General features: G+C 35.2%; 2 protein-coding genes across 4 annotated transcripts in view; one reads left to right on the top strand and one right to left on the bottom strand.

Moving 5' to 3' along the window:
- Positions 1 to 21849, bottom strand: part of LOC133519507 (synapsin-like) — a 145153-nt gene that overhangs the window by 37118 nt on the left and 86186 nt on the right. The gene's annotated exons all lie outside the window — the stretch shown is intronic.
- Positions 1 to 21849, top strand: part of LOC133520025 (metalloproteinase inhibitor 3-like) — a 58148-nt gene that overhangs the window by 16346 nt on the left and 19953 nt on the right. The window contains exon 2 of one of the 3 annotated variants that reach the window (XM_061854274.1): positions 10426 to 10466. The exons of 1 other annotated variant lie outside the window; for it this stretch is intronic. The gene's annotated coding sequence lies outside the window, so the exon portion shown is untranslated. Of the gene's footprint in view, positions 1 to 10425; positions 10467 to 13044; positions 13197 to 21849 lie in introns of those variants that run through there. One more of the 3 variants, XM_061854277.1, reaches the window with a different exon arrangement.

Here is a 21849-nt window from a genome sequence, read left to right as displayed (position 1 = left end):
TAAAATAATAAACTGCAATTAATTCATGTTCACCGCCCAATCCGCCCATTGTAGTTGACTCACAAATGCTGTGGGTTGGTTGGTAATATAGTTTCTGCGAAATAATGTGAAGCATTCTACCGCATTCAGCAAAGATTAAAAATGCCTTGCTATAGGTATATTCGACATGGAAAATGTGCAGCGGAGCAATTGTGTAAAACGCGATAGCCACGTTTAAATTCTTATTGAATAACATTCAGTAGTAATAACTTGGTATGTGAAGGCGGATGAAATAAATGTGCCGGTAGGCAAGAAAAATATTATTACATATTTATTCTAAAGTACCTAAGGGCCACTTGCGCCGTCTAGGACTAGCCACTAACTTGGGGTTAAGCGGTTAAGCCCAGAGTTACCAGAATTTCACCCTGTGTTAACGGTTAACTCCGAGTTAGTGGCTAATCCTGAATGGTGCAATAGTTAATTAACTTCATAATGATATATTAATGAGTTACCAGAAGGTTAACATGAACAAAGTCATCTTTATCTAGGAATATTCGTTTTCACAGCTGAAAATATTCTAGGTATGGTCTCAATAAATGAATGATTATTGTCAGCCAAAGCAGGTCGAGGCCGCGTCTATTAGGTCCGAGCTGGCGCACGCAGCATCACCAAACAACGTTATGCGAATTAACGTGCTTTTTGTTGCAGTTTAACGTACATGCCTCAAACAGTGCCAGATTTATTGCATGAATATACAGAAGGTATATAGATTTACAAGGAATTCTTCGATTGTTAAGCATACTAAGCAATATAGGAGAGTCCAGGGAAAATGGGATAACTAAGTTACAAAACATCATATAAAGTAATTAAAAATAGGTAGGTATACATATAAGTATTGTGTTGGTGGTCTTTGGATTCAAACATTGTAAAAACTTGCAGACGTCGATAAAAAACTCATAAGTTTAGTTTTATGGCCCAAGAGTAACTAAAACAGCAGTGACATGTTTTTCTCATTAGTCCGGTGTTATACGACAGAAGTCCGGATCTATGGCGCAGCCCAATTCATGTTTTACCCCCAATCGCATTTTACCCCGGTCTACCCTAAAATAAACATGTATACATAATTTAAGTACTTTGAAAATTCAAAGGTTTGTTTGCTTTTACAAATTCTCTTAACTATTCAGTTGGTTTAGGTACTGCTGTTGTTTTCTTACAAGCGATGCGCTGCATAGACATAGATTTCCTTTGCAATTGTCAGCTATGCAAAGTTTACTCTAGGTCTCCGGGATACCTGACCAAATTCCTTTAACTATTGAATGAAATTCAGTGTATTTTATTCACGCTCAAACGCGTTGTTTGTAGAGTTCTTCAGTCGATTTAACAAAGACCTCAAACAAACTAGCAACTTGTTTAGAGAATGTCGTCGAAATCGTGTGAAGTGTTGTTAGTTGCGAGGGCGCCTGGCATCTCCATATGAAGGGCCGCTAACTGCACCCGTGTCGAAAGTAGCGCTTCGCGTGTTTAGCACGGAACTGAACGGTCTACGTGTTGCAATGTACGGACAAGACTATAATATCGAAACGTCTTCGCACTTAAGGCAAGAGAATAAGATTCAAATTAGCATCGAAGCATATTGGACGTGATACAGCTGCGTCTGCGATACAAGCAGGAGAAATTCTGAGCAACAACTTTCTACGCTCAAGTTTTAATTTACAGGACCATAGCCAAACAGATGTTTAGTAAAGTTTAAATTTCCATTTCATATTTGGGCGGGCGTTTAAAAGCGAAACAATCTGCCATTCCATTTGCAGGAACATTAGATTCACAATAAACGCTGCCGTAAGCACCTCCCGGCAGGGTCTCGCGAACAAAGGGTAATACGTCTTCAAATTGCCTCTTTGAAAACAGGTGAGGTCGCGTCACCGCCGGGCGAGCACTCACTTTCAGAAAAATAACTAAATTGCGAAAGTCGAACTTCTTTATTTCCTGGGCTATGTGGCCAGTCGGGAAGCTAATCGATACGACGCTCTTATTTATTAAACGAGAAAAGGGCTTGATAGAACCCGTTTTTGACCGTCGTTGGTCAGCAACGCATTTTTTATGCGTTAGCGTCCATATAATATGTATGTTACAGGGCATACTGGACTTCGGATCATGCGTGAGTTGTTAGCAAAAATCGTGCGGATTTTGCAAAAGCACTGAACATTCCATACCCCAATAAAATAACGCTATTAACATATTTCATTCGCGCGCAGTAAACAATACCTTCCCAGACGTAAATAAATGGCGAAGGCCAATTTTTATTTCGCTCACCTGGTTTTATGCGTGCGTGCTATGCAATATTTTTTCGATCAATCTTTCGTCATAGCCTAAACATAGTTTTTATATTATACAATATGTAATTCATTTCCTGGACACAAAGTACTACTTCTTTAGTACAATTGTAGAGAAATTTACAAAAATCATATATACATAGGTACACTTTTACAAAACTGGAAAGACCTTAATTTTATTTTTAAGAACACCATAATAAGAGCATATTTTTTACACGCAATTCGTAAGACTGGGGTACATTCTCTGCGTTTAATTGTTATTTTTAATCGAACTCCTATGTATAAGTTTAATTCAGGCGCTACCCTTTCTGTCTTCCAACATGAGTCCTAATGATATGTATAATTCATTCTTTCACACTTTTATGGAAAATTATAATGCGATATTTACTACAACATCGGTCATGGTTAGTGATGCATCAGTTTTTAGTGAGTGGGCTATTGCAGAGTTACATCAACGAAGACGAGCATTGTATGCCTTGTATGAGGAACGGCGGTTCAATACGAGTGATGAATTTAAGGAATATGTTAAACAATATTCGAAGAAGTTTAAAATAGATTGCCATATCGCTAAGCGTAATTATTTAAGTCAAACAATAAAAACTAGCTCTGATATAATTAAAACAACGTGGAAAGTAATTAATGTGGAGACTGGTAGATCAAAGCAAAGGATGAAAGATCTTAAACTAAAAATTGATGACAAAATCGTAGATTCCAGTTTAGATGTAGCAACAGAATTTGAAAAATTCTTCACCGAGGTACCAGCTTCCACAACTAAGAACTTAAATTCATCACCCTCGTCTGCCGTTACACTGTTAGAAGAGAATGTCCCAGAATGTACTAGAAACCTTCATTTTGAACATGTGAGTGCCTCAGATATATTAAAGGCGTTTAAATCAATTAATGTAAAAAAAACTAGTGACCTTTGGGGAGTCTCCGTTCATACTGTCAAATCCTTAATAGAAGTTGTAGCGCCTGACCTGGTAGTTATATTTAATAACAGTGTTGACTGCGGTGAGTTTCCTGATCTAATGAAACATAGTAAAGTCACTCCTTTATTTAAATCAGGTAGCACATCCGACCCCACTAACTTTAGACCGATATCAGCGTTACCAACATTCAGCAAAATTTTTGAAAAAATAGCTTTGAGTCAGTTATTGAAACATTTTAACATTAATAATCTAATGCACAACAAACAATTTGGTTTTACACGGGGTCGCTCAACAACCGACGCTGGTGTTGAGCTAATTAAACAGATCTTCGATGCCTGGGAGGAGTCACAGGATGCTTTAGGTATCTTCTGTGACTTATCTAAGGCCTTCGATTGCGTCTGTCATGAAACATTGATCAGGAAACTGCACTATTATGGAGTAAGAGGCTCGGCACTGAATTTAATAAAGTCTTACTTACACGGTAGAATACAAAGGGTTGATGTGAGTGGACAGCGATCACCGGGGTCATTGGTCTCTATGGGTGTACCGCAGGGATCAATATTGGGGCCGTTCCTGTTCCTTATCTACATTAATGACCTGCCTTACCTTGTAAAGACCCACCATGACATAGTATTGTTTGCAGACGATACCTCACTTATTTTCAAAGTCAAACGACAGCAACAAGCTTGCAGTGATGTAAACAATGCTATTTCTAAAGTAGTAAATTGGTTTAATGTTAATAATTTATTGTTAAATGAGAAAAAGACTAAGTGCATTAAGTTTGTTACAAGTCACATAAGGAATGAGCAAACAGGTGTCATTGTCAAGGATGAGGAATTGGAACTAGTAGATAGCACAGTTTTTCTTGGTATAACTTTAGATTCTAAACTACAATGGGGTCCCCATATTGCTAATCTCTCGAATAGACTGAGTTCTGCAGCTTTTGCAGTGAGCAAGATCCGTCAGTTAACAGACGTGAAAACAGCTCGATTAGTTTACTTTAGTTACTTTCATAGCATTATGTCATATGGTATTTTACTATGGGGTAGTGCTTCAGAGATAAATACCATTTTTGTTCTGCAGAAGAGGGCTATTCGTGCAATATATAAAATGTACCATAGAGACACACTTAGAGATAAGTTTAAGGACATTAACATAATGACAGTGCACTGTCAATATATTTATGAGAATATTCTGTATGGACATAAAAACATTGCCAGTTTTAAGAAAAACTGAAATACATAATATTAATACTAGAAATAAGCATAAGCTCGCAGTGCCCTTCACTAGGCTCCATAAAATTAAGAAATCATTCATGGGTAATTGTGTAAGATTTTACAATAAACTTCCTAATATTATAACTGAATTGTCTGTTAGTAAATTTAAAAATTATGTAAAACGTAAGCTTATCTCTAAAGCCTATTATAGCACACAAGACTACATGAATGATGAAACACCGTGGGATTAAGTGTGATTGTAAAGAATGAATTATTTATTGTTATGTTATTAATGATGAAATTGATAATTCAATGTAATACCGTATTTTTTGACATTTAGATTTTATTCTAGAAAGGTTCTAGACTAGTATTTTTATACAATTTTGATGTTTGACGATCTTTTTGTGAAATTCTTATTATTAAGTTTACCATATCTATAATAGTTCAATGTTTTTTTTAGAACAATAATAACTGCATCAATAAATTGCTCTGATATTTAGATTAAGATGATATTTGTAAAATTTGACGATTTAAAAGTGCTTGTTGCTAGGCCTATTTGAATAAAGAATATTTTGACTTTTGACTTGACTTTTGACTTTTATAAATAAACTGACAGTAATGACACGCCCGTTTACAAAAACAAAATGGCATGTCAATTTGTGATAACGTTAAAATATTTTTATTAGCATAAACACAAGTTATATCTGTCACATTACTTCATAAAAACTTGAATTTGCGCCGCGTACAGAATCATAACTGGTGTGACTAGAAAAATCGAATGCGAATTGATTTAGAGTTTCATTATTAATAAAATCCGATGCGTAAACATTTCTCATTAAAAGATCTCGTTATATTTAGCCAGTTATTCGTTAATTATTTTCTATCGCTCCATTGAGTCGCCCTGATTTGATTAGATTCCGCTCTTGGCTCTAAATTGATTTATCGTCCCTTGTTATTGTAGCCAGTCAGACCGTCCTTCCGTCCCTAACGCTATCTTAAATATGTATCAAATTAGAATGGAAATATTTAATTATAATTAATTATTCCCTAAAGAAAATTTGCAACCTCATCATTACTATCAGTAGTACCTTGAACTAATCAACTTCAGACGTGGATATCAAATTATTATTGTAATTTTTATTTATTCACAATGTTTAACTTACACATTTTGTGTATCGAACTATTAACGAAATAAATTAGATAGATATACTTGGCTATCATCAAATACTTTAAATATATGATCTTAAATACTTCTTCGAAAAGTCCTCAATGTAATAAATTTAAATTCCTAGTTTTGTTTCTCTTATCCGTCTGCAGGAGATAAGTGCGATCTTGTACAACCAAATATAGCGAAGGTTGCAATGAAAACTAGTATACAGATGTTATTTTTTAAATTTAAGCCTTAAATAATAATAAATTTCGCAGTCAAAATGCGATTCAAGCATTTTTGCATACAGCAAGCATTAACATTAATATATGCGTGATTGCTATTCCATTAAGATTAATGATTCCACGACTTTATGATATCACCAGGGTAGCACCTATTGACTAGGTAAGTTATTTGTATACAATATACCTACCTAGTAAAAATATTGGGTACTTATTCAGGATGACGACACAGTGATATTCATACATTTTTATTTGAAACCATGACAACGACTGTGTTTTTTCCTAACACAGTAAATAGTTAAGTATCTTTGAATTATGAACGTAGTGTCTAGCACTGATGTCTGGCAGTGTAAGTGCCCTACAAGGGGTTACCTATGTTTTACCAAAAATACTTTAATTAAGTACGATGTGTAAAATCTAAGACTATTTCGTCGTTTCAAAAAAAAATAGATATTGTGTAATATTATTAATATTATAGTTAGTTTTAATGATTTTCTACGCGTGTGCGGTCTTTTTTTCCTTAGTTTAAGTTTATAAAGGCATTGTCATCTGGCTCTATTTTGAACCTGAACCTGTTTACTTACGTGTCGCATATAGTTTGGGAAATCAGTCCGGTCTGCTTCTTCATACAAGCTGTGCCTAGTTTGTAGTTTAGATGTGTACAAAAGGACTTTTGGCAAATAAATCGATTTTGTATTTGTATAAGTATTTTATTATATCTTAATATAATCCTACCAGTAATCGACTATGGTGATGTATGTTATCCGGTCTTAAATGAGGAGCTCTTGGACAAATTAGATCGTTAATGAATAATTGTATTCGTTTTGTTTTCTGTCTCCGCAAATACGATCATGTCTCCTCATTCCGCTCAAAACTTGGCTGGTTTCCTATTCGTATTCGGCGGAACATTTGCATGCTTTGCATCTTCTTTTCTGTTCTTAACGACCCTCAGTCCCCGAATATCTAAAATCTTTCTTCCACTAGTATGGTGTCTCTCGTGTCCATCTGCTTCGGTCTTCTGGCAATCTATCGCTGTCTATACCATCTCACCGAACTGGTTACATGTCCGATTCTTTCTCTATTCAGGCAGCTCGCTTTTGGAATAGTCTCCCTAACAAAATTAGACAGTGTCTGAATAGGTTTGCTTTTAAAAAATCCTTAAGTGAACACTTTGCTGGCAGTACTGGAAAATCTTAGTGATTCTGCTTTGTAAGTTCATCGCTAGGGCTAAGATGGTCGGCTCTTTATCATTTGTCGCCATGCCTGTCACGTTCTAACAAGTATATAAGCGCGAAAGTGACGGGCATAGTGACAAGTGATAAAAATGGAACCATGATGCCACGACTGATTTCATATAAATATATATATATATATATGTATCAATATTATTATTTATATATATGTATGTTTATGTTTGTGTATTTCTTATGATTGTATTGTGTTCGTACATGTACCTAATTGTATCATCTATACCTCATGTTTTTGCACCGCCTACAACTTATCTCCTTTGCCTAAAGGTTGACTGGTAGAGAATGCCTTACGGCATTGAGTTCGCCTATTGTACAGTGTGTTTTCTTATGTGCAATAAAGATTTAAAAAAATATGTATATACCGCCCTCACCAGTAAAATGGAGTTTACATACCTTCATTCAAGTCACGTTCCCGCGTAAATATTTTTGACCTTAACTTTACAACGTAAACCTGTCAATATTATATATGTACGAGAGACGTCAGTAAACATAACTGGATACGTGTAAGCCCTACATAATACGGTAATAAATCTAATAATTTCTTAAGTACACCACATATTTAGTTATACATACCTATACTTATTCTACATTATTCAATTAATCAATCATACCAATCAATCAATTAGTTTATTTGCAACAGAAAATACATAAATGCATGCACCATTATAATCTATTTTAGGTAATGTTACTTACCAGGATAATCTTATTGTTTTTTGACATCGCTTAGCTTCAACTCCGCCTACTTGCACATCTCTGCTGGAAAGGCAGCTTAACCTCTACAACATACCTATATGCGTATTATATAGATAGAGTATAAAAGATACCAATCCAAGTTTAGCGAGATTAAAAGGGCAGACATAGCCACGAATAAGCCCAGAGCCCAGACAGAAGGCCGTTTTATCTCGCCACGTGATTGATCGCAGTCCTCGCGCGGCTTCAATCTGCAAAGATCGCTCCATCGAGGAATTATTTGTTAAAATAATTGCCCCATAACAATTGCTGTTTATGCACGACGATAATTGCGATATTTATTAAATAATTGGAAAATACGCTTAACTGCCAACTGGAGGTTAGAGGTTATCGCGGGCCAAACCCGAATGAGTTGATACGTATAGAATCATTTTAATTAGGTTTAAGAGTTGTGAGCATTTACGAGACTTATAGGCGAATTCGAACGTACCCTGATATCAGAATGGCATGATGTCACTTCGATATTGTGCATTTCGCTCGTATTTGTCCGTACCTACATGTGATGGGGCAAGCGAGACGCACGATAACTAAATCACATCATTTTGATGTCAGTGTAAGTTCGAATTGGCCTGTGGGTTTTAATTGAATTAATTAATACAGTATGGAATAGCTCTAACATAAAATAAGTTTATAGCAAAAATTTATTTTTTGGTACAAGACCCACCTTTGATTGACCCACATCCACTCAAATTATAACAGGGCAAGTTAAATAAAGCTTGTAAAAAACAACAGTGTTTTTTTATTGTTGCTGATGAGTTATGTAAACGACATCAAAACCTAAAGTTAAATAAATATTCACTAATACAGAACATTCCGCTCAAATGAATTAGCATAAAAAAAACGTTAGCAGAGCATAAATTGTTTTAATAAAGGGCCTAGCATGCTACTGACTAGACAGTGGGCGGGCAATATTTCAGCTCTACTTTACTGGACTACTCGCAAGTTTTCAGTTTAGCCCGTTTTGTACGACACGATATTATCCTCAAAGGGTTGCCGCGAGCTTCACGAAAATCTCATGATAAATTTCAGTGGAAGTGGAACGGAGTGATAAAAAAATATCTTGTTTTTGTTATGAAATATTTTTAGTGCTACGCAATGTTTATAAGAATTTGGTCCATATAGTTTGTTTACCTGTTATTAAATGGCTTATAGTCTTATATATCAGCTAGAGATGCTATGAATAGTGGTTTTGGCCGAATACCGAATATTCGGCCGCTTTCTCGGCCGAAGCGCCGAATACAGACGGCCCGATTCGAGGAATGATTAAGACACGTTTAAGATCTTGGTAAGATCTTTAAAAGATCGATAACTAAACAACATGTCAAAATTGACGTTTATTTCGATTCCGCTGTGATCCCAATAAGATCTATCTACGATATTTCTAACGTCAAAGTGGCATTGGTTGCCCGAAACGATATCGAACGTTAACGAATGAGAACTTATCTAAACCAGAACTTATCGTTATCGTAATTCATTCTTAGAATCGGGCCGTTATTCGGCATAACATGCGAATATTTTGAGTCACATTAATTATGAAAATTGTTCGCCAAAAAACATAAAGTTTGCTAAGAATTAATTTTTGTTGCCCTCAACTAGGTAGTAAATGTAGTTAAAATTAATTAAATCAAAATTATATGTGTGTAATCAACAAATCCTCAAAAAAAGGTTTTAGTATTTAACAATTTTACAAGAATACATAATAATTATTAAATATAGTGGTTTGCGGTATTTTTTATTGTGTAATTTTTCTTTTTAGATTAACAGATGAGACTGTTCCCTACTATTCGACCAAATAACGAATATTCGGCAAAGTGACCGAATACCTATGCTTAATACAGAATAGTTGCCGAATAATCGTATCGAATATCACCGTTTTTAGTATATATACAACGCCTCTTTTTAACAATTGGGTATTTAATTTACCTACAGAAATAATTTGATAAATATCATTAGGTTCCACGCTACGTAATAGGAGTTTATGTGACTGTTACATAATGTTAAGAGATTAAAATAAGAGCGTGAGTTTTTCAAACGTGCGAAGGAAGTTTCATAAAGGGATAAATAAAATTGTAAGTGACATTTCATTTCTAATAAAACATCATCTCAACTGATGTTAGAATTGAGGTTAAATCAAATTCCTTTGTTTTTCAGAGATGTTAATAATTTAAATGTTGTTATAAAATGAATTCGATGTTCACAGAAAATAAATTTGTTCTAAAAAAGAGTTTATCTTTATGCTGGCCATAATTTCTGGTATTAAAAGCTTCATGAAGGGTTTATGACATATGTGTAGGTAAACATAAGTTTATTAAGAGCTGTTAATAAAATATTATTATTTCTACAAGTTACAAATTATGTCATTCGAGGTTAAATATAAACTAACTCGTAGAGCAGAAACATGAAATAAAACATTAACATTATTGATTGTCAAAAAGTTCTGCCCAATAGTCACATGCATAAATGCATTTAGAATCTTTAACAATACAAGGGCACATTCGTTCCTCGATTTTTTTACGTACATATAACTTATTCAATCTTCTCCTACATACTTTTTCAACATTTTTCTATGTTATTTCAGATACAACACCGACATCAGATCTGAGACGTCATTTGAATAAGGTAAAAAATGTTCGGCCACTTTAAAGGTTTAAATTATATAAATAAACTTTGAAAATGCGCATCTACTCCGAGCAATATATCAATGACAACTATGAACAAAGGAGCATCTGACTTGTCCCTAAATAGGAACAGTGGTTCACCCTGAAACCTACATTTTATAAAAATACAGTCCTGGTCTACCTGGCCCATTGCGTAACTGAAATCGTCATGGCAATTGCATTCATTTTACTATACAGTTACAATTTAAATAATATAAAAAAAATACAAAATTAATAGCCTCGATCTATACAAAGGTCATATTCTCTCGATTTACGGTGTGGATAAAACGTTCGCCATTATTGTGTTTATATTGTTGTCTATTTACTAGAAAATATATTGAAGTACGCCGCAGCAAAAAATATACAAATATACAATTCATTTTCTCGTAAGCAATAACATCTGAACAACTTTCCTGCCTGCTGCCCAAGTTGAAACTCACACTGTATATGAAATGTAGCACTGCAATTGGTCCAAAAATTAATGTGCTGCAAGTTTCTCGCATTGGATATTTCTGAATGGTTCACACCGTCAGCTTCGAGCGGTTTACACAATAAGACCGCCGCTGGTGGCATAGCTTTTTTTCCCCATACATTATTCATGGGGACCCGTCGCGCTTGTTCCTACATTGTCTACGAGTCTGCAATTATAAAATTTATGCGTACAGCCTTTAGCCTTTAGGCAAATCGGGTATTAACGTTGAGTCACCGGCGCGAAATAATCGAGGCTGTCCACTCGCGAGCTGACGGATGCTGATTTATTGATCCCCTATAAATATTGATCGATTCGTCTGGGAACACGCGCGGTCATTCAGCCACACAAGCTACTAATATTTGAGGGAACGATTTATTATATAGACTTTTTTTAAATTTCTATTGCTCATTCTGCTTCAATTTTTAACTCTTGATGTCATAATTATTAAATACTAAGTGAGAAAAAAAAAACTAGTGACACATACTAGTACAGACGACCACAAGCTGGTTGTCCATATTCCCAACTTGTTTAAAATAAACTAAAAAAACAGTAGGCGTAAAGAATAACTTAAATATTTAAACCATACATAGTATAGCAATTAATTACGTAATCACGCGAAAAAACTGTAAACATCCGATAATAGTTACAATGTTTATATTGCGCAACCAGCATCAATCTAAGATAAAATGACAATCCTCCTGAAACAGATTTGATGACTTAATTACGCAAAGAATGCATGGAATGCTCCCTAATCACTACGTAGGCGTGAATGACGAGTTTTACGATTAAAAATAATATAATAAGCTACATGGCTGCGTCAGGAATCATAATAGTTCGTAGTAAATTGCACGCATGCCTCAGCGCACTAAAAATACAGTCATGAATCATGTCTGCTGCGTGAGCGTCCATTCAGGAGCGTCGTGTGACGCAGACTCCCCTTATCGCGGAGATAGAACCCAGGAGCGCTACGCAATTTCATGACCTAAAATCGCATAATTAACTTTTACTATTCTAACAGTTATTCAAGATATATTTAATTGAATATCGCTGATTGTATTGAATGTTATGTGAACATTTCGCTATTGGCGATGTGCGAAGTTGGTGGTGGGGGAAACACCAGCGATGCCAACACACGACGTGGTGAAAATATGAACGATCGTCGACAACATCTTCATACTATTTGGCAGCTGCCAACTGTCAATTAAGCAATATCGTCGCTATACTCAAACTCGTATCTGATATACGTATCTAATAACGAGTAGATACGTTGTTAAGTATAGCGACGATCGGCCCGATTCGTAGAATAATTAAGACACGTTTAAGATCTTGGAACGATCTTTGAAAGATCGATAACTAAACGACATGTCAAAATTTACGTTTATTTCGATTCCGCAGTAAGATCTATCTACGATATTTCTAACGTCAAAGTGACATTGGTCGGCCGAATCGAGCTGCTTCTGTCAATTATACGACATACAAACGATATCTAAATGAGAACTTATCTAAACCAGAACTTATCGTTATCGTATCTTATTTTTCGAATCGGGCCGGATATGTCCGACACCCACTAGGGCGGCGCCACAGTCATGTATACGGAGCGAATAGAAATATAGGAAGATAACCAATTAGATCCTTTAATTCGACTTTGAAAATAGTAATAGATGATTTAATTAAGACATCGCGGGTAACGACCGCAACCTAAATTAGTGGAACCAAAAATGTAATGCAAGATCTAATTAAAATTAAAACCAGTTAGATTACAAATAATGATGTTGCTACGAGCTAGTTAACCGGACTGAAAAGTCGTACTGAAATCTTTTCTAAATCAATATAAAAATATGTCTAAAACATATTTATTGGACTCTTGAACATTCCCTAATTAACATCTTCACAGTCAGCACTTCATAAATCAAACAAATATTTATTCCAATATACCTATAATTCCTTTGATTATAACAAATATAATTTCCCTAATTACTCATAAACATTCCCTGATAAACGTATTCGCAATGCCCAGAATAAAAACTCCCGACACCACATCAATATTTCATTCACTCCTGAAACAATCTAAGGCATGGTTGTGCGCGAGTCAATTAATACATAAACCTTTAATTAAATAATACGCCAGGCGTGACTTGTTTAAGGAAAGTGTTAATAATTATTCAGTTATAATTGTGAGAAGTTTTCGGGATTATTCAATCAAGCCAGCTGTTTTCACAAGTAAGTTTCTTAAACTGTCTTTGATTTTCGGGAAAAACAACAAAAATATTTTAATGAGTTTTGAAAGTCAATAGCTGGGGTACATCAATCAATCAACAATTTCTGAGTATCTATTATGATTGGACTTTTCAATCGCCTTGATAAGTTTCTTATTTTTATTTGCATAAAAATTCTCTAGTAGGTATTTGAACAAACTTCGCTGATATAAAATTTAATTTCTAAAATATAAAACGTCACATTTCTTAATATTTATTTAAGTATCAATTCTGATGCAAATTTAGAGATTTTATAAAAAGAGTTTTTTTTCATATTTTATATTTGTATTTTTATTTCCTTCCCTGCCCAAAAACTGCTTGTAAATGAACCTTAACAAAACTTTACCATTAACATTCTCGATATGCGTATTAGAAAATCGTAATTAAAATGTCAGCTTACCTGCTCATATGCTGTGCGAGCATATCGCAAAGTGCAAGGCAGTCGCGAAAGTTGACCTTGAGAGTTTAGTGCAGCGAGATTAACGACGGCGGCGCCGGCGCAGCGCTTTCGCCGGCAAATCTGGGTGCGTAGCCAACGTGCAAGTCTTTTACGCTCCGTAGCGAACAACAAAAGCAACTGTTACTGTCGCACTAATATGGAAGAGTGATAGAGAAAGATGACTACGCTATACTACGGAGCGTTAACGATTGGCACGTGTTGGCTCAGCACCCTGGACTGTTGGTCTTATTGCTGAACTGAACCTAACCAGTGTATCTGGATCTCGAGATCCATAACAAACAAGGGTGAACAGAGATCATGTTTATACTGGTTCTCTTGGGGCGTTTCTTTCGGTAATCGAGGGAATCAACCGTTCAATGAGAATCGTGTAATCAGTCACTTTTGCATATGCACTTCTTTACACAACAGCTCGTAATGATGATGAAAGTATGTGGCTTACATAATTAGGTTAAATTAAATTAAGAAATTACACTAATGTACCTTCATACCTACACTATACTAGGTAAAACGCTTACTCGTCTCATCGGTCAAAACGAAAAATCATACCATAGCCAGTTTTCAATCCTGAATTTATCGGTCACACAAATACCTATTATATTATTAAACATACAATTAAAAATAGCGTCCTAAACAGCCGTATTTATTCACTAATTAGATCCTTTGTAAACTTTATTGCTAGTAATTAAGATTGATGGTGACATCTATTGGGAAAAAGTCAAGGGCTGCGTTATCCACGCTACTACTGGTCCTTAATAGAATAGGATTAAAGATTTTTATTTGTCTCGTCAACATTGTCAGTCATTGATCCGCCTATGCACCGATGCACTTCAAAGAGCACCAAGGACGATTGTTAACACACCTTATGACTTTTAATGAAATCATAACTATTTTTAGTTCGTGACTTGAGTCTATTATTACTCGTAATATAAGTTAATGTTAAATAAGTTGCAGCTACCTCGGCAGCCGATATTGAGTTATTTGTCACAGATAAGTTATTCAATATTTATGTCCATACTTATAATACAATACATTATAAAGTCAGAGCTTTATTTCTGTTTGCTATATGATGGATCTCATTTTGGTATGCTACTCGTATAATATGTACACATTCGGACATCGTAGTCACTAAAGCAGTCGTGTTTGATTAAGCGTGCTCCATTTTGAATCTTGTCTAAAGTTTCGGCCTTATTCGAACTTTAAGATATGATATGGATCAGATATGTCAGTGATGCATATCCTATCTAAACCTAATATTTGTAATATTTGTATCATAAAGTTCGAATCGGGAAGTTTTTACAAGCTTGGTTCAAACGGGATATTTGGATATTAATAACATGTTATGAATAAGATCTGAATATTTTGTATTAGTTATGGATCTGATCTAATTCATAATCTGATATTAAAATCAGAATTCACCTAAAAGTTTAATACGAAACCTTTTATAATAAAAAAGAGAATTAGGGATTATAAGGTTTAATTCATTAGGCGTTTAATTACTAAGTAAAACAAATACTGAAGTCTTTTTCATCGCATCCATAAAACCCCGGATTTTCCTAAGGCACGGAGAAGAAAAAGTAACTTTTATCTGCGAAACCCCGATAAACCCGGATTTTCTATCAAATTGTTTTATCGGGAAATCCGCCGGGATTAATTCCTGAAAGTACTAAAGGCCTGAATTAGTGTTGGTAGGAACATGAGTCTTTTGAGTCTGAATTTGAAGAACTCAACTCGTTTTTACGAAACTCGGCGGTTTAAAAACTTCCTAGTCTTTTAAGTCCCGAGGTGAGTCATTTATTGAGTCTTTTTTACGAGAACTCAAAAGGACTCGAGTCTCCGAATAAGTATAAATCAAAACATCCCTATAAGTATAAATATATAGATCCATATGTATAGCAATTTATGTACCTAAGCTATGTTCCTATGTAAAAGTAAGCAATAAAGATATTGATTGATTGATTACTTAAAGACAAAGCATTTCGAAATTTAGCAAACAAAAAAATAGAGTTCCTTGAAAAGGACTCAAGTCCCTACAAAAGACTCAAGTCTCTAACAAGTTGAAAGGAACTCGAGTTTAGACTTAATATGTGAGTCTGAAAAACTGAGTCGAGTTTCAAAGCAGAGGACTCAAAGGACTCGAGTCTTAAATAACACTTAGCTTGAATACTCGTACGTTTACGCAATAGTCAGTTTCATTCTTCTAATAGTAGTTTCCGTTTTTTGGAGTAGTAGGTATAAGATTAGGCGTGGTAACAACCTAACAACATACCTACATGTTGTATTATTTACCGCATTCCTTCCATACACATGTTCGGAAGTTTTAATATTCTTTAATTTCCTCTTAAGAGGATAGAATAGCTTTTTGAATCTAGCGAAATAACGGTGTTTTTTCTATGAAATTTCATTTCGGGAGAAAACGTTTTCCACTTACTACTTAAATATTAATAAATCACTTTGATTTTGATGTTAATCGCTTCAGCATAATATATTCTAGATAGATGTCTATCTAGATCTCGCTTTTTCTGAAAATATATATATAAATCATGGAGAATGGAAACTATTTAAAAGTGGAAAAACGTTTTCTCTTTTAGTATGGACGATCACGTAGTACAGTCAGCATCAAAAGTAGCGGATTAAATAACGCTTCATAAGTATCTACCATTCTGTAACAGATTAACAAAAACTAAAAAGTGATGTTGTTAATATAGAACAAACAAGACTGTAAAAGATATACTTTTGAACGCGAATTTTAGTAATTTATTTATTTTTGGAATAGTTATCCGGAAATCAGATAATTTTGGCGCCTTGTTTCATCCGCTACTTTTGATGCTGACTGTACTTCCCTCTTAAAGCCTGCTCACGGTCACGTTACTTAATACCAGTTTCTGGGGTCCTTGCACAAGAAACTCCACTTCACTTCATCCTACTCTTTCAAAAATGCCAGTGAAAGTGAACATTTGGATAACTCAATACACCAGTACAGATATGATGGTTGCACTTTTATCGACTATTGAGTCGTGCGTCACCCTCGCACAAGACGACAGTCGACAAAAGCATGACCATCTTAGGCCCGCAGCGCAGATCAATTTGAGAAAACTACAGAATCGGAATGTAATAAAAATGTTTGATTTATTTACTACGATTCAAAGCATTGTGTTTCATGAGAATTGGTCGTGAGATTTATAACGTGTTGCTAGTTTGAGATCTCGTCTCATAAATCGATGTAATGGTCCGATCCGAGCCGATATGGGCTTATCGGCGCCGCCTGCTATCGATGTGCTTCGATATAATGATTGTGAAAGCTGGTGGCTACGTGTTCTTAAACACACGGCCCATTCGAACTTTAAGATAGGTACGTCAAATATTTCCTAAAGATACGATATGGATTTGATATGTCAGTATCAAAGGTGATGTTTTTGTTTGAAGAAATTCGGGCCGACAGTGATTAATATGGATTAATAACGTAGTTTTTCCTAATATCCGAAGTAACGTAAAATTAACCGGCTTTGATATGAGGACTACTTTAAAATTTCAGTTTTTAATATCTATGCTATATTATAAAGAGAAAAAATAACATAAAATTCAAAATAAAAATTAGCTTTTAAACCTATACCTAGTCACAAATTATATGTAGTGGTAGTCAATTGGCCCAATTCGAACTTTAAGAAAGATACTTACGTCAAATATTAGGTCTAGATACGGATCGGATATGTCAGTGTCAAGTGTCTTTTCTTCAAACAAAAACGTCACTTTTGACACTGACTTATCTGATCCATACGAAGGTACATATCTTAAAGTTCGAATCAGGCCGAATATGTAACTAATGTTAAAATCAATACCCTAAACGCACAACCCGATACGAAGAATGAGGTATAATAACGATAAGTTCCGGTTTAGATAAGTTCTCATTTAGATATCGTTCGTTTATCGTATAATTGACAGAAGCAGCTCGATTCGGGCAACCAATAATGTCACTTTGGCGTTAGAAATATCGTAGATAGACCTTACTGGGATCACAGCGGAATCGAAATAAACGTCAATTTTGACATGTCGTTTAGTTACCGATCTTTCCAAGATCATAAACGTGTCTTAATCATTCTTAGAATCGGACCGGCAGATAGGTAAAATAACAAGCAGTCATGTCATGTTGCTACAAGTCGTAATATAGTTGTGGTTGTAGTGTAATCACCTACTGAGTCGTGATTGGATAGTGTATTGTGCATAGGCGTTATATTGTTAGCGGGGTTAAAGCGCATCGTGTAACATGAATAGTGCATGGCGCCTTGGAACGGCATTCATATTTCTTAAATATGTTATTGATTTGATATTGATATAATATAACTTTCAGTGCATCTCGCTCATGCGTATTTCTTGGTAGAGTGCCATACATATAGAGTAATATCTAGTCAATAACAGATTTTGTAAATCTGAATGTCAGACTTTGACTTTGTTCCAATTGGATGCGGGACCGAGTTCCTAAGCGAGCCCAGTGTAACTTGATTCAAAGATCAGTCGATAATTATACTGTTTTACGAGTTGGGTATAATAGATATGCTTAAATAAAATGCACACTTATTAGAATATTTAGCCGTTGCTGCAATGTTTGAAAAAAGTGAGGCTATGACGAGATTTTTATTGTATTGAATCCTGGCATCGGATTTCTTTCTCAGTGTCGAGGTTATTTGACTCGTAGTTCTAACACTTCCAACCCGGAATGCATTACGCTCGCTCAATAAATTACTAAGCAATAAGCACAGTGAGATGCATGAGCGAGTGTCAAACTGAAAACAAACTGTAATACATTCGTAAGCTCGAATCGAGTCGATATTTCATTCAGTGTTTTCGATGTTCAGTCGATTGATAAGTAACAATAAATTAAATAACAATTCATCTATCCAGTAGGGCTAAGATGGTCGGCTCTTTATCATTTGTTACCATGCCGAATCATTTGCTCGAAAGTGACGGGCATAGTGACAAGTGATAAAAATGGAACCATGCTGCCACCGCAGGAGGCCTATATAAAATGAAAATCGTTGATAGAAAACTCCAATCGACTTAAATAATTAATGGAAGTAGTCGTGACTTTTTGTAGCATCTGTAATCTCGATAACTTCTTTTTTCTTTTGGCGTTTGGCTAGGCCCCCAGTCCACCTGAACCCTCGACTCGTAAGTGATTGCAACGACAATATTGCACTGACCGCGGTTATTGTCGGTGGGCACGTGGGCGGTCAAGTTCGCTTGTAATCCCGGGTATAGGTCATTACTTGCCACTAGATGGTGCATATCATTACGGTGTACAAAAATGTAAAAGAAACAATACGCCGCGAGGTGGTCCGATTTGATACTAACAACCCATCCACCACCATGTTTAATAACTTTTTTACGCACGAACAGGTTAATGTGGAACTGTCGCAGTGTACCTAGTCATTGCGTTGTGTTTTCATATGTGAACTTGCATAATAATTATGTAAGCGTGAGTAATACTCGTAGTATATTCTTAATATTTCTTAAAGCGTCTTCTGTGGAAATATACCTAATCCACAGCAAATGCCACTTGTTTCATTCAAAAGGCAATGCTGTCTTTATCAACAATAGATGAAAGATCTAATGGGACGTGATGTGATCTACGGTAATCCGCTGTTAGCCCGGGTCAGCGGTCACCGCTTCGATGCGGAATAGAGCGCGTTGACTCACCGCAAGCCAAATAATAGTACAGTCAGTAAAGCTATTAGTTTACCACCCCTGCATGTCATATTGCTAAGCTAATAGTTTAGCTGACTGTACATGGCCATAAACAAGTATACACATTTTGCCTTACTCCGATAAAATAAATTGAAAGATTAATATAGTATAATATAATAAGTATACTGGGTGATTTTGGGGTCGTGATTCCATGAAAATCGTGAAATAATTAGCCCTGGGCCCATACGTTTCGTCTACGTTGAGACCTCAAGGTGGCATTGAGAATTTTTGCGATTTCTTTAAAAAAAAATCACGATATTAACACATTTTTAGGGTACCGTACTACCGTAGCCAAATGGCAAAAAACGGAACACTTATAGATTCGTCATGTCCGTCTGTCTGTCCGATTATTATATTTAGGACCACGATCACCCCAATATAACCCAGTAAATGTTAATGACCGTGACTGCACCGAATATAAAAGCAGGTTGTTTGTTTGCGCTTCTAAGTAATTAGAGGTGTGCGGTTACCTACAAAAACAAAAACAGTACAATTATTGTTTGACCACTTTGACTTGCTCAACTCTTGTGGTGTGAGACATCATGAAATGAGCTAATGCTTGAATTCTCCGATGACAAATTAGTTAGTAATGTTATTACTATTTATTACTGGGGCAAGCTTATCAATTATTGCCTTTATAACAAGTGCAATAGCAGGTTCTTGCGTTATTAACTTAGAAAAACAATCTACATAGTACTGAATTTGTGTGTGTTGTTATGTTGTGTACCTTTTAGGTACGTGCAGATAATACTAGTAGAGGCAAAAATGGACACATTTTAATATGTACCTTATTTTTCCCTAGTCACCCAATGTAACTAGATATGTAAACATATTGGAAGACTTGCTATGTTTGGTGATCAATCAAATAACCAACCGATCAAAATATTAACTTCGTATAATAATTCCTGAAATATTACGTGACATACGTATTTATGTATACTAGTAGTACATATATATCTATAACATTTAAAGTCGTCTGTTAATCATTTCGATTATATAATATATTTGTCGAGAAAAACTATTCATTAATACGTATACACGATTATTTTAAAGAATCTACGTGTACTTTCGGACAAAATGGCTACAACACACATATACTTAGATAATATACACAAGCCTTATTGAGCTTGCTGTGGGGTAAGCCCCAATTAGTGTAATAATGTCCTATAATATTTATTTAATTATTTAATATGTATATAAACACAATGATGATATATTATTGGCCGTACTGTAATAAAACACAGGTACATTGTTGTAATGATGGAACGTTGTGTATTTAGCGACCAGTGTTTCTTTTTACATAAAGCGTCTACGAAAGTTATGGCAGGTGTCGGAAGCCGTCGCCATAAATCTCTACACAAGCAGGCAGCAGCCCCGACCTTCATGAAATAGCATTGTGTGGAATGTTCGCAAATCATTGCAACTTGCATTTCATTCCGTTGGCGTTCTGAGGCTCGCAACACCGATGATGTTATTCACAAATAACTTGCAAATCTCATCGGCTTAGGCTAACCAGTATAAGGATAACCTATTATTACGGAGCCTTGAGCTCAATTCCCACGAGAGACGATATTACAGACAAGAGAAAACGTTTTGGGAATTAGGTGGCGGCACCGCTACGTGATTTGGAGCTGGACCAAGAACACTCATAACTTCCACCGTTTCCTTCTACAAGCTCATGTTTTACCAATTTCAGTCATTGTAAAAGCAATCGTATTTCGTCTACAATGTGGTTTATATTTGAGGTAGTCAGCAAATAGAAGTGTGAAGTTGCAATATTGCAATCGATATTTCCAGAGTTGCATCACTTTTATAGGCAGAATTCGGCTGCCAAGTTTCGAAGCTCTGATTGGACGGTCAACATTGTTAAATTCTGCAGTTGTTTACATTCACCTCCCACCAGTAATACAAAAAAAGAAAAATAATTTTCTTAAGTTCTTCCCGGTAAAACCATATTAAGAACGTGTTTTCAACTATTGTTTTATGTAAATAAACAAGATTTAAAGGACAAATTGGATAAGGTTAATGACGTATTATGGTTCCTTCCAATTTATATTCATACATTTTACTTTATGGTGGTATTAAACAGATCAATACCCTTAAACGACAATGAAGCCATCAAATAACTTAATCTGACTAACATGATCGTTTTTATGTCCGACATAAAGCATTCGTCTCACTCGCACTTACATCATACAAGAAACGAATGCTTTATTTCACTCTAAAACCGACTATATGCTAAATAGATAGTCTGGTGCACATTATATTATTATAACCTAACAACACTATAATAGAGATTATAAATAATACATGAAATATAATCATCGTCTTCTGTTTTACAGTGTTATAATATAGTAATAATAATTAATTTAATAATTTCTTCGATAATTTCATCGATTTTAATAAAACATATATAAAT

This window comes from Cydia pomonella, chromosome 7, assembly GCF_033807575.1.
Source record: "Cydia pomonella isolate Wapato2018A chromosome 7, ilCydPomo1, whole genome shotgun sequence".
NCBI lineage: Eukaryota > Metazoa > Arthropoda > Insecta > Lepidoptera > Tortricidae > Cydia > Cydia pomonella.
The sequence above is the reverse complement of the archived record's forward strand: the minus strand, read 5'-3'. Positions and strand labels throughout refer to the sequence as shown.